The sequence below is a fragment of the Haemaphysalis longicornis genome, unplaced genomic scaffold (genome assembly GCF_048455015.1).
Source record: "Haemaphysalis longicornis isolate Haplotype H1 unplaced genomic scaffold, Haemaphysalis longicornis Haplotype H1 scaffold_7, whole genome shotgun sequence".
Classification (NCBI taxonomy): Eukaryota; Metazoa; Arthropoda; class Arachnida; order Ixodida; family Ixodidae; genus Haemaphysalis; species Haemaphysalis longicornis.
The window spans coordinates 189535746-189547809 of record NW_027526422.1 but is presented as its reverse complement, the minus strand read 5'-3'; the positions used below and the strand labels follow the sequence as shown (position 1 = coordinate 189547809).

The 12064-nt window shown below is 42.8% G+C and overlaps 1 long non-coding RNA gene across 1 annotated transcript; it reads right to left on the bottom strand.

The window, feature by feature from the left end:
- Positions 1-727: 727 nt before the first annotated feature.
- Positions 728-11832, bottom strand: LOC144145641 (uncharacterized). Its single transcript, XR_013317550.1, has 4 exons — positions 11728-11832; positions 4491-4664; positions 2240-2329; positions 728-972 (listed from the first exon to the last, which is right to left on the bottom strand). It is a non-coding gene; the product is annotated as an uncharacterized LOC144145641 (long non-coding RNA).
- Positions 11833-12064: the final 232 nt, after the last annotated feature.

Below are 12064 nucleotides of genomic sequence, written 5' to 3'. Positions count from 1 at the left end.
GTACAGTCCTTCTTGCTATCTTATGAACTTATGAATGACGTCTGCGAACGATGTGGCCCGTGCAACGTGACGGATGTCGTGAATTGCTTGGGTAGAGTCGGTTCGCCTGATTAGTTGAGATTATCGCTCTCCCTGGACAATAGGTAGCATTGAGATCATCCTATCATGACCTGCGGTATACTGTTCAGTAGGCGCCGCCTCTCCGCCCCATACCGCTGAGTCGTACACTACAGAAGCAGTCACACACTTTTCTAGGCAGGGAACAAAATGCTCCTGCCAGATTTTCACCAGAACTGTAGCTTAATCAAACCAGACATAGGTCCTTTTAGTGATGTTCCCCTTTGCCGGTCGCATGAGTGACCGTACGAGCGACACGAGCTTCGACTTTTCCTAAATGATGCTGATTCGAGAATGTTTGCTTTGGTAGCTACGTGTTTATTCCACAAGAAATGTTGTGCCCTCTTGACTGCGGGTAGCGTTCGCGGTTCACAAACCGAAGACCACGGTTTGATTCCAGTATCATTTTTTGTACTAAAATTTGTTTTCTATGAAATTGATACTGTGTTCACAGAAATATTCTCCCGCAATTTTATGTGCCCTCACTGACAAATTCACTTAAGTTAGCATGTGAACATTGCACGACGGTATGTTGACGTCGCAGATAAAGGGGTTTTTGGTACCATCTTAGTCGCGCTTCCTAAACCGACGATAGAGTTATGCATAGTGCACCAATGAAAGGCTTCACATAACAAAATACTGAAAACAACCTATATGAGAACGTAAACTCGATGGGCGTTTATCTGTTTATTCGTGACTTTCTCATAACATGTCTTGTGCCCATCTACGATCTACGTCCAATGCTTTTTTTCTTTTCGCCGTTCCAAGCGTCACCATCATTTACGGTCAGTCAATCTTGTAATCTTGACCTGTCTGAACGAGCAGAATCGTAAACGACAGAACGCAGGCAGCCATCTGAAAAATAGAACGAAATGTTTACTTTTTGGAGCGTAGTGACATGGTCTTTTTTAATCACATTACGTGTCCGGTATTTTATTGTGGCTGCTATACTGATTCCTACGTGTTCATGTATTGAATTAGGGTCATAACACGTATCAAGTCATTTTGACGTTTATCGCATTCGAACTGCCTGCAGCCGCAGACACCGCACCTAAAAACGAAATCATGTATGCGGTCCATGTGTCAACAGCACTTTCACTGCTCTGAGCTGTAGCGTAGGGGGAAGTGGAGATTCTTTACAAAGTATTTATATAAGTGTATAGGCAGCTGGGTACCTATTCTTTCCTCTTGATTGTTTTTTTTTTTTTTTTTTTGATGGGCTGGGATACCAACGAAATGCTACTACAGAGATGTTGTAAGTAACTCTTTCGGCCCTGGTGGTGTCATTTGACTCCATCAACTAAAAGTTCCTCTAGCGCATGGAGAACGGAACCAAAACTGCTGGTTTTCTGGGGAATTGTTCTTCAATGATGCCTGTTGCCGTAGATATCACAATTGGTTCATTTTAGTAGAGCGGGGCGCTACAAAAAAGAAGACGTCCCGTTGAAGGTGACATTGCAAAATTCAGGCTGAAAAAAATGGCGGTATGAGTTTTATTCCCAGGCTTGTAAATCTAGAAACACGCGCACTACAAACTCATTTTTTGTTTGTAGGTTGATGTAGTCATCAGGTTTAGGGAAATATGCAACAGTGATTTCTGTGCTCAACATAAATGTTTTAATTGCCACATGTTCTAAATAAATGTCTCATTATGAAATCTGTGAATATTTTCACTTCCAGCTCTATTTTTGTTTGAAGGGTAATGAGACCCTAAAATTTTAAAAACACAGAAAACCCTGTTGTGCTTGAAAAAAAACCATGAAAGGGCTATAGATTCTACATGGTTAGTGGCATTCGACATACTTCACGTGGTCTGATCGTCGGCTTTGGATATTACACCGCATGTTTGATCTCATAAGCACTTAGTGTATAAGCTAACAATAGTGAATTGGTCGCTGCAGCAGCGATCACATTTCAAAAAATACCGGTTGGAATTTCTAGCATAGAATGATTTCATGACGATGTAAAGCTGACGCTTTTCACTATACTTAGCAATCCAGCGATCCTGCAAACAAAATAACACAGTCAATGTCGTTCGCAAGCTAGAAGGGTTCAGAAGCGATTCGAAGTGGTTTCAGCATTAAAAAGTGAACCCATATAAAAACCTACAGATATTGCTCACCGAAACAAGCAAGCTCTTATCCAGGGTGAAGAATCCGAAAACATTGGCCGTCAGCTGCTCTATGTCCAGGGATTCCTTGAAAAGTTGAACCTAACGCAAAAAAGAAGAGGAATGAGTTAAATCGTTCTCTTTACCTCTCGCATTAGGTGCGGACGTATTTTTACTTGAGCGACCTTTTCCGGAGCAAGCTCTGACGTCGACAACACGTCGATCTCTTCCTGCAGTCTCTGCGCCTGAAAGATGTTTCAGAGAATGGCTTGCTTGCGTTGTTGCCGCCAGCCAATGCCGCAGCTATTGTTACTGGCACAACGCAACAGTAGTTTGCAACGCCGCACTTTTAGCATAAGAGGCTTTAAAATGAACCAAAAAAGAACTTTACCTTATTCTTCAGGTTGGCCGCAGAAAGGACAAGCTCTGTCAGCTCCAAAGTGATCAGAACAAAGTAGCAAATCGTGAACACCAGCTTTGTCCATGAGGCGCCGGGATGGACGACGAAGTACGCGCTCAGGCAGAGGAGGACAAGCGAGCATGTGACCGACACAAGAGCGGAATACTGGAGTATATCATTTAAGCTATCCACGATTCTTCTCAACTGTAAGTACTTCAGCCTCAGGGCCTGAAGAACTCTCCATTCATTGGCGCTTTTGTGTACAGAACTGCTTGAGGGTGTTCTGAGCTTCACGAGACTTGAAAGGTGGTCTACATACAAACCAAGGACGTGGTAGATCATAGACGCCAATGTATGCTCCGCAGAGGACGCAACGTAGACGACAAACACCGAAACCGAAGACCAAATTGATGACACGGCCCGAGCTATGATGGCTGGCTGGCCAGCTGCAAACTCCTCGTGAGTTACGTACCGGCTGGCTATAAAAGCCCCTACGCTCAGAGAGCGAGCAAGAATCCACAGCCTACGAGATGAGAGGCATGGACCATGAGTGCGCTCGCGAGACAAGTGTATGTACCGCTCAAAGGCGGCCATGTCGTTTAGAATGCAAACAAGTTTTCTGGCAGTGAACACGTAAGTCCCGATGCCTCCAGCTACTTTGAGGAACATCGTCATTAGCATGATGTCGAAAATCGTGCTCCCAAACTGTTCCTCGTAAATCTCTCGGAAGAACTTAAAAAGTAGTACACTAGACTCAAAACAGATGCAAGCGCCATTGATCAGTATGCCGTACGCAGTGCCGAGTGTTTTGAAACGAATAGAGAAACGTAGGTTTCCTTTGTTGGTACTCATGGTGATGAAGAACAAGCCTGTAACTTTGCTAACGCTAGTAGCAGCGCGAAATTGTTTCTCAAGAATACTCATTTTTACAATATCAATGTTTGGATACTCTACGCACCTTTCTATCAGGATGAGCGACGACTGAAACTGTATTCAGTCTTGGAGCAACAACAGGGGTAGAGAAAAAATGTAAAATCAGTCGTTTACGCAAGCGGCAGTAAGATGAGCATTGACTAAATGTTAAATAAACCAGCTGAGCATTCCTGTACGTCTGTAACAATCCAGTAACACTAGTTTGTGCTGAGCGTCACCCGAAAACAGTATCCTTACAACGCGAGAACGAGAGCTCTTTTGACGACTCACACCGGCACCTCTCGATTTCCAAAAGACATCACTCTTCTAGTCATTAAGCAGGAGGCAGCTCCGGGTTTTGTGGTCCTCTACTGTGTGTTTCCATTATTACACAGCATGTCGTGTATGCTGGCTCGCGCCTAACTCGTGAATTATTTATCTGCATAGCCTGTCTCGAATAGCTATAACCTTGATATCACGTCAGGATATACAATAAGTCAGTGTACTTGAATATTGAGAAGGGAAATACCTGCAAATCAATCAAATTTAGCGCTAAGCTCGGTCATCGTGCGGGACCTAAATATTCGTCGTGCCGGTGAGATTGCAGCCGCCAGGCGGAAAACGAACGAATTAATTACGCAGATTTGTGATGGAAAGTCTGTGGTTCATACTAGTATTTCAAACCAAGGACGTGCCTGCTGCATGAATGTACCTCAGTTCAGGAAAATAGCCTGGACGTGGGCAACTTAGGCGATTCGTCGATGCGTGGCCTATCAATTTCCTCTAGTCTCGCAAGCATTGCATTGAAAAGGGCTCGTCTAAGAACGCACATGATTTATTTCCTTACAAACTTTTTCTGCAAAGATAAACGCGCCGCAACTACAATCGTACGAATATGTTCTCACTTTTGTCCTGTTGGTAGTTTTTGTAGCGAAAGCTACACTACGCTACCTCGGGCAGTATTCGCGGGATGACCAGCTTTGACCTTGATAGCTAGAGGTCAAACCACGCCCCCTTCCGCAGGCGCCCGGCACGGAGCAGCAGCTTGATGGCGGGGAGAGGCAGGCGGTGGTGGAGAGAAGGGCAAGGAGGGAACGGAGACGTGCGCGGGACCCGTGTCGCCACCTTGAGAAAGATGATGAATAAACAGTGTATTCATTGCAAACATGTCCGTATATTATTGCGCACCCACACCTCGACCACACCTCGACAATGGGCCTGGCCAGGGCAGGAAGCTTTCGCTATCGACTAAGGCTAACCAAAGCTAAACCACAGAATTTTTTCGTCGTCTTTCTGAAAAACTTGCAGATTCACGCGGTGACGTGAAACCGTTCTCACGTGTAATTTATCTCCGTCCTAAATGCGCATTAGTGAATAGAGTCAGCATGTTGGCTCCAAGCACATCCTCTACCAAATACAATAGCCATGTTAATGTGATCTCTATCATCACCTCTACTTCTGCAATGTGATATTTTTTTCTTTTTTTTTCTCAGACACTGCCTAAGAGGGCACCGAGGCTAAAGGCAAGAAATGCCTGACGGGGCCTCGGTGCCTTTACACCATTCAATACATACATTCAGAATATAATGAACCGTTCAGCTTTGCGGTTCTTTACATCAAAAGTAACCTCATAAAAAATAATGCAATCATAGGCAAATACAATGCATATACAGTACAGATTCTACATGAACTGAGAAATCATGAACTCAGAACTTTGAACATGAACTCAGAACTCAGAAATCAATAAAGAAACATGTATTTGGAGGCAGCATTTTCATTATTAGAGAAAATAGCCCACTCATCAAATTGGGACATATAACGTAAGTGTAGAAAGTGGCAGATATTGTCAGTACTGCATAGTAGTTAGTTGGAGCGTGTGATCAGATTATCCAGGAGAGGCCTGAATTGATGAGAAATGATCTGGATTTCATTTTAAAGCAAGAGAAGGATTGGTCAAAATTTAAGTTCCCATTTAAGGTATTTAGCAGTTTATTGGTTTGATACGGTATAGTTTGTCGCCCGTAGTTTGTTCTTATTGAGGGTAGCTTTCTTTTTTGATGACGAATTGCGTATGTACTTACATTTCCAGTTGGCATTTGGTGAGTCTTATTGTTGTGTATCTATTGCATGAGTTTAAAAAAAATAGACTTGGTCTGCTTTCAATAAAAGGTGTTTCTTAAAAAGTGGTCCCGTTCTTCGATTACGCCTGTCCCCTTTGTAATTCTCAAGTATACGCAGCCCTTTCTTTTGCAGGATAACAAGGTTGTTATAATTATAAGCTTTAGTAGTGCCCCAAACCAACATTCCATAACTTAATTTGGAATAAAAAAGACAGTAATATAGTATCCGTTTAATCCAGGTAGGTACCAGGTTCTGTATTTTATAAATACACACAATTACACGGGATAAATCCGATTTAAGCTTGTTAACGTGAACAGTCCATGATAGGTGTGAAGAAAACCACACGCCTAAAAATTTTAACTGCGTAACCTGTGTAAGTGAAACACCTTCATATTTTACATCAATGTCCGTGCAGTCTCGTTTATTTACTGGTTTAAAAGTAATATAGTTGGTTTTGGTTGTATTAAGGCTCAAATGATTTTGCTGCAGCCAATACGATAATTTCAGAAGATATTCGTTAGCTGTTTTTTCCAAGCAATCTTTTGTTTGTCCCGAGAAAAAAATGTTTGTGTCGTCAGCATACATTATTACATTAGAACAACCTGTTATTGTCGCAACATCATTAATATAAACTAGAAATAACAGTGGTCCCAAAATGGAGCCCTGCGGAACGCCGTATTGTATTGTCATTTTGGAGGAGGTTTGATTGCCTATTTGAACATACTGGTATCGGTTTGTGATGTAATTTCTAAGTATGGTTATAGCTATTCCTGGTACGCCTATTGCCTGAAGTTTTATTAATAGAATGTCATGTTGTACAGTATCGAAGGCTTTTCGTAAATCCAGAAAAATTCCTAGCGTGAGTAATTTATTTTCAATATTTTCGATTATTTTTTCCTTAATGTGCACGAGAGCTAGTTCAGTACACTTATTTTTCTGGAAGCCGTATTGACATTGGCTTATTATTTGATGTTTTTCGAAGAAGTGACTCCACCTATCATTAATAATCCTTTCAAATATTTTTGACAAAATGGGAAGAACTGAAATAGGCCTATAAATAATAATGTCGGCTTCTCCGCCTCCTTTGTAAACGGGGGTGACTTTGGCTACCTTTAATTCTTCAGGGAAGTCGCCTGTCTCCAGCATCCTGTTCATTATGTGTGTTAATACTGGGCTAATGATATACGAGGTATACTTTAATGGTAGGGATTTTATTCCGTCATCTACAGCGGCTGCATCATTATCAAGGCTGTCAATTATACTATCAATTTCAGCAAATGTAGCTGGTGAAAGAAAAATTGAGTCTTGGAGTTTATTGCATTCGATAGGGTAATCTGGGCTTTGAATTTGTCCGTTGTATTTCCCAACGCTTATAAAGTGCCTATTCATTGTTTCAGCGAGTTCTTCCCCAGTGACATGCCGTGAATTTATATTTATTTCTTGCACAGAGCCATGCTGTTGCTTTCTGTTCAATAAGTCGTTAACATTATCCCACAATTTGTTATGGTCCCCTCGTACGTTAAAAAATTTGCCCTGATAGTAATCGCTCTTAGCCTTTCGTAAATCAGAATTTACCTTATTCCGTACTTTTCTAAACTCAGAGAATAATCCGGAATCCCGCTTCTGAAGAAAATTATGAAACATCCTATCTTTTTCTTTGATTCTTTTATACAGTTCTGATGTTATCCATGGCTTTCTAATCTTTTTGTGTTGTGTTTTGCATTCTTTAAGAGGAAAAGCACAGGTATAACATTCCTCAAACTTCGTAAAAAATGATTTGTATGCGCGTTTTGGGCAGTCCTCTGCGTATACATAACTCCAATTTACTTGTTCGATGAGGCAAAGGAAATGCCTTAATGATTCCTCGTTTATACTTCGTACCCAAAACTTAGCACGTTTTTTTGAGGAATTATTTTTGATTGTCAAGTACCCGATGCAAAAAATTGGTAGGTGGTCGCTAATATCATTTAGCAGAACACCTGCTGAGACATTCTCAATATCTATGTTAGTTATGCAAATATCAAGACATGTGGCAGTGTTAGGGGTGATTCTAGTTGGTATGTTGATCACGTTATTACAGGCATGTGCGTTGATAATATCTCTAAACTACCTTGCAGAACGGCTTTCCGACATGAAATCAATGTTTACATCTCCAAGAATCATGAACAGTACATTCATAGGATGAAGACAATAAAATGCGTTTTCAAGAAATGTAATAAATTCACACACATTGCCCGAGGGTGGCCTATACAAGGCGCCAACAACAACATTAGATGTTATAATAAATAGACTTTCCACGTTTTCATTGCTTTTGGTTACATCATCAATAACCCGGAATTGTAGATAACCTTTGAGATATATCATTACACCGCCAACTCTTCTATTTAATCTGTTCAGGGTTACACTCCTATAGCCTTTGAGGTGGGGCGTGAGGTCTGCATCTGTCAGCCAAGTCTCTGTAAGCACGATTGCATCAAACTCAGTAGTGAAAGAACTCAAGCACATTCCTAGATCATCCTTCTTATTTTTTATACTTCGCATGTTTAAATGCACTGCCTGGAAACCTCCTCTTTTGTCATCAAATTTTTCGTTGAAAGCCTCGTAATCATAATAGCAACAACCTGTCTCTATAGTGGCCATTTCAGGGGGGGAACGCTATCGGGGTATTTATTCTTGCTCAGTTTGTCATCTTTTCAATGTCGTTCATGCGGGCGATCCTGAGAGCACGTGAGTCCTCATCCTTTCTAGCAAAGACCTTCCCCCCTGCGGTCCAGACGAACTTTCAGCCGACAGTTTTTTTTTCGGGCAACCGTTGCGCCGAGCAGTTTCTTATTCGATGGGGTAAGGTGCTCGTTCACGTACACTGTCGTGCTGTTACCGCCATAGTCAAGGTCGGTCGTTGTGGTTGCCTGCTTCCTACATTTCTGAAGGAAGCTATCTCGCTTCGATCGTTGAACAAAGCGCACGATTATATTCTTTTCATTCGGTCGAAAAGTTGGGACACGGTGGCATACGTCGATATCTGAGTCTGCTATCGGCTCCTTTACGTGGCTTCCAATTCTTTTGAGCACATCTATTACGTCACCATCGTCCGGCACTCCCTTTATTTCCAAGTTGTTAGATCGCGAGTGCTGCTCGAGTTCTTCGATTCTTACACTGAGCCTGCCGTTTTCTGCGCGAAGTTCTTTGTTTTGCCGCGAGAGCACTAGCAGTTCTTTTCGAATCTCCTTCAATTCAGTCCTAATGTCGTTTATACCATCACAGCTGTCACTACAATGTTTTACACTGTCCTTCAGGGTTCGAAGGTCAGCCCTTAACTCTCGTTTGAGGTCTTCAAGGGCCTTTTGCATTTCCTTCATTTCTTTGCTCATTGCGTCAAAAATACGGCAGTTCCGAATACGCAAGCACAACCTTATCAACCCAACAATACATCAGCTCATCAATACATCAAGATCAATGCTGGGTTCGGCAGCAATGCGCTCAAAACTGGCACCGTCACTACACAATGAGGACTCTCACCTGCAAAGAGCGCAGGAATCAGTGCCGCGTCCAAAGAGCACCGCTGCCGAACACAGGGCTGGGCCGTCGTACGTCCTCCTTTTATGGTGGAATCCCGTCGTCCAGTGGCGCCTGTGTCCTGTCCTGCGCAGTCCGGCTTGTGGCGTGCCGGTGCTTCTCGGTCCGTTGATAAGGCGATGTTGAAACAGGCGTTAGCCCGGTCTTGCCAGCAGCCGGTGGAAGGGCAGCGTTTCTTGCGGAAAGAGGCCACGTGTTGCAGGAACTGCAAAGAGCGCAGGAATCAGTGCCGCGTCCAAAGCGCACCGCTGCCGAACAGAGGGCTGGGCTGTCGTACGTCCTCCTTTTATGGTGGAATCCCGTCGTCCAGTGGCGCCTGTGTCCTGTCCTGTGCAGTCCTGCTTGTGGCGTGCCGGTGCTTCTCGGTCCGTTGATAAGGCGATGTTGAAACAGGCGTTAGCCCGGTCTTGCCAGCAGCCGGTGGAAGGGCAGCGTTTCTTGCGGAAAGAGGCCAGGTGTTGCAGGAACTGCAAAGAGCGCAGGAATCAGTGCCGCGTCCAAAGCGCACCGCTGCCGAACAACTATGTACTTATGTCTAGAACTTGCCAAACGACATAGCAAGGCTGTGCGATAAAGCATACGCGACCAAGAGGTTTTCTTCACACTTATCTGTTCGGGATATTCTGAATAAGTGTAAATTTTTCGAACCTTACGCATAAGAAGATTTGTACATAACTGGAGCTTCATGAGTGTGTTCGCATTGCTTAAAGACAGATGTAGATTGTGAGACTCTGTAATTGTAGCTGGAACTTCCATCTTTAGCAGTTTCGAACCTCAGAATTTTAGAATTTGCAAAATCGCACGGCACCGCTGTGCCATCAAGGAATCGCGGTCAGGCGTATTTTGTAGCACGTATCTGCTTCAAATGTTTGGGGTTCATAATTTATTTTTCCGAACATTGCGCACAAGAAGTACAGTACGCGACCGCATATAGCATGACTATAGAACATGCCACACCAGTCCGTTCAAGTTCATGATTGTTTCCACAGTAGGGCTTTCGACCGTGCTCTGAGGTAAGGAATTCCAACTGGTGATTGTTTGCGGAAAGAAGGTATATTTAAGTACGTTTGTGCCGCAAAAAAACAACTTTTTTCTGGTATAATAAACACGTTGGGCGGCGGCTGGTTATTGTGATGTAGTTAGTTTTGCGTACGCCTAGATTATCTTGGTATATTAGACCGAAAAACGCTAGCCTGTCGCGGTAACGTCCCGTTTCTGGTTTTTTAAAGTTTGCGGCCTAGAGGAGGTCGATGGGTATGTGCTCCAACTATAAGAAATCAAAATAAATCGGACGGCTTTCCTTTGAACTCTTTCTAGTTTGTCAATGTTTGTTCGCGTATTCGGGCTCCGCACAGGCGTTGCATATTCTATGGCGTAGTGTAAGTTTTGTGCGGAAAAAGGCTCACTTCATTGGTTGACTTCGCTAATGTTCGGTTCAAGTAGCAGAGCTTTTTCATTACCCTATTTTAAATGCACGCGGGTGCTTAAAGGAGCCATGAAGACAAAATAGAAGTTTGGTTTATCAGAAAGACTGCTTAGTCCCGATAACAATGATACCAATATCATCGCAATCTTCGAACAAATAACGGAGATATGAAAGAAAACGTGTGAAGCAGTCGCGACCCCCTAGCCAATTTCCCGCAACTTTTCTATGACGTCACGGAACCTTGTTTGTGCCATTGGCGACCGCCTAACTGACCTGTCGCGACGACACATGACTGGACGTCCTGTAATGGGGCCTCTAGTTCCATTTGACCGCATCACTTGAATGCTAACGTGCAGTTAACGCACTGAAAATTATGTTTTATTGTTGGCCCGTATGACGTCATTCTTGCTCATAACACGTCACCGTGGCGCAAAATTTGAAAGTTTTTAAATACTTCTTGCTTTTTTTCATTAAAAAACCTCTTTTTGGGCTCTAATGGAGCTGAGTGAGACACTGAATTCTAGTTCTTTCAAATTAAACCAAGTTGTATTTTCTCTTCATGGCTCCTTTAATAATCGCTAATCGGAAATGACAACAACCCCTAAATAGTTGTACCTGAACACTAAGTCCAAAAAACCATTACCGACATGATATCGAATCAGGTTTGTTGATTAATATCATTTGACACTTCAAGTACCATTCCTGTATTCTGTTCAGCGACGTGTTTAAGGTTTTTCAATCGTTAGCAGATTCGATTTCATGGTATAGCACAGAATCGTCGGAAAATAACTCAATATTATTGGTATGTTACAAGTGATGTCGCTAATAAAAATTAGAAATAAAAGAGGCCCTAACACCGATTGTCGAGGGACTAGAGATTAAACTACAGCAGGTGTAGAATTTACGTAGCAAACACAAACGCCTTCTTCCCGATGTGGGACATATGCATCAATCCACGAAAGTAATGAATCGTTTTCCAAAATGGGTTTCAATTTCAAAAGTAGCAAAGGGTGCAAAACACGATGAAATACATTTTTCAAATTTAGGTAAATGATATCAACTTGCCGTTTCCGGTCTATGGCTGATGCGAGCTCATGAACGGTTTCCAGCAGGCCGTCACCGTGGAAAAGTTCTTGCGGAAACCATCCTGTCGATTGTGAAGCATGTTACCGCGATCGAGGTGACCAATAATGTGCTGGAAAATAATGCACCCGAATACCTTGGCGCAAGGACACAGCAATGATGTAGGCCAATAGGAACTGGATTAATCGTGATTCATTCTGTTTTTTTAGGAATACGGGTCACCATAGCACACTTCCAGTACTTCGGTACTTCAGCGCAATTCAATCGACGTATTAAAAATTAAACAGATATATTTAGACAACCTTTCGGCGCACGTGAA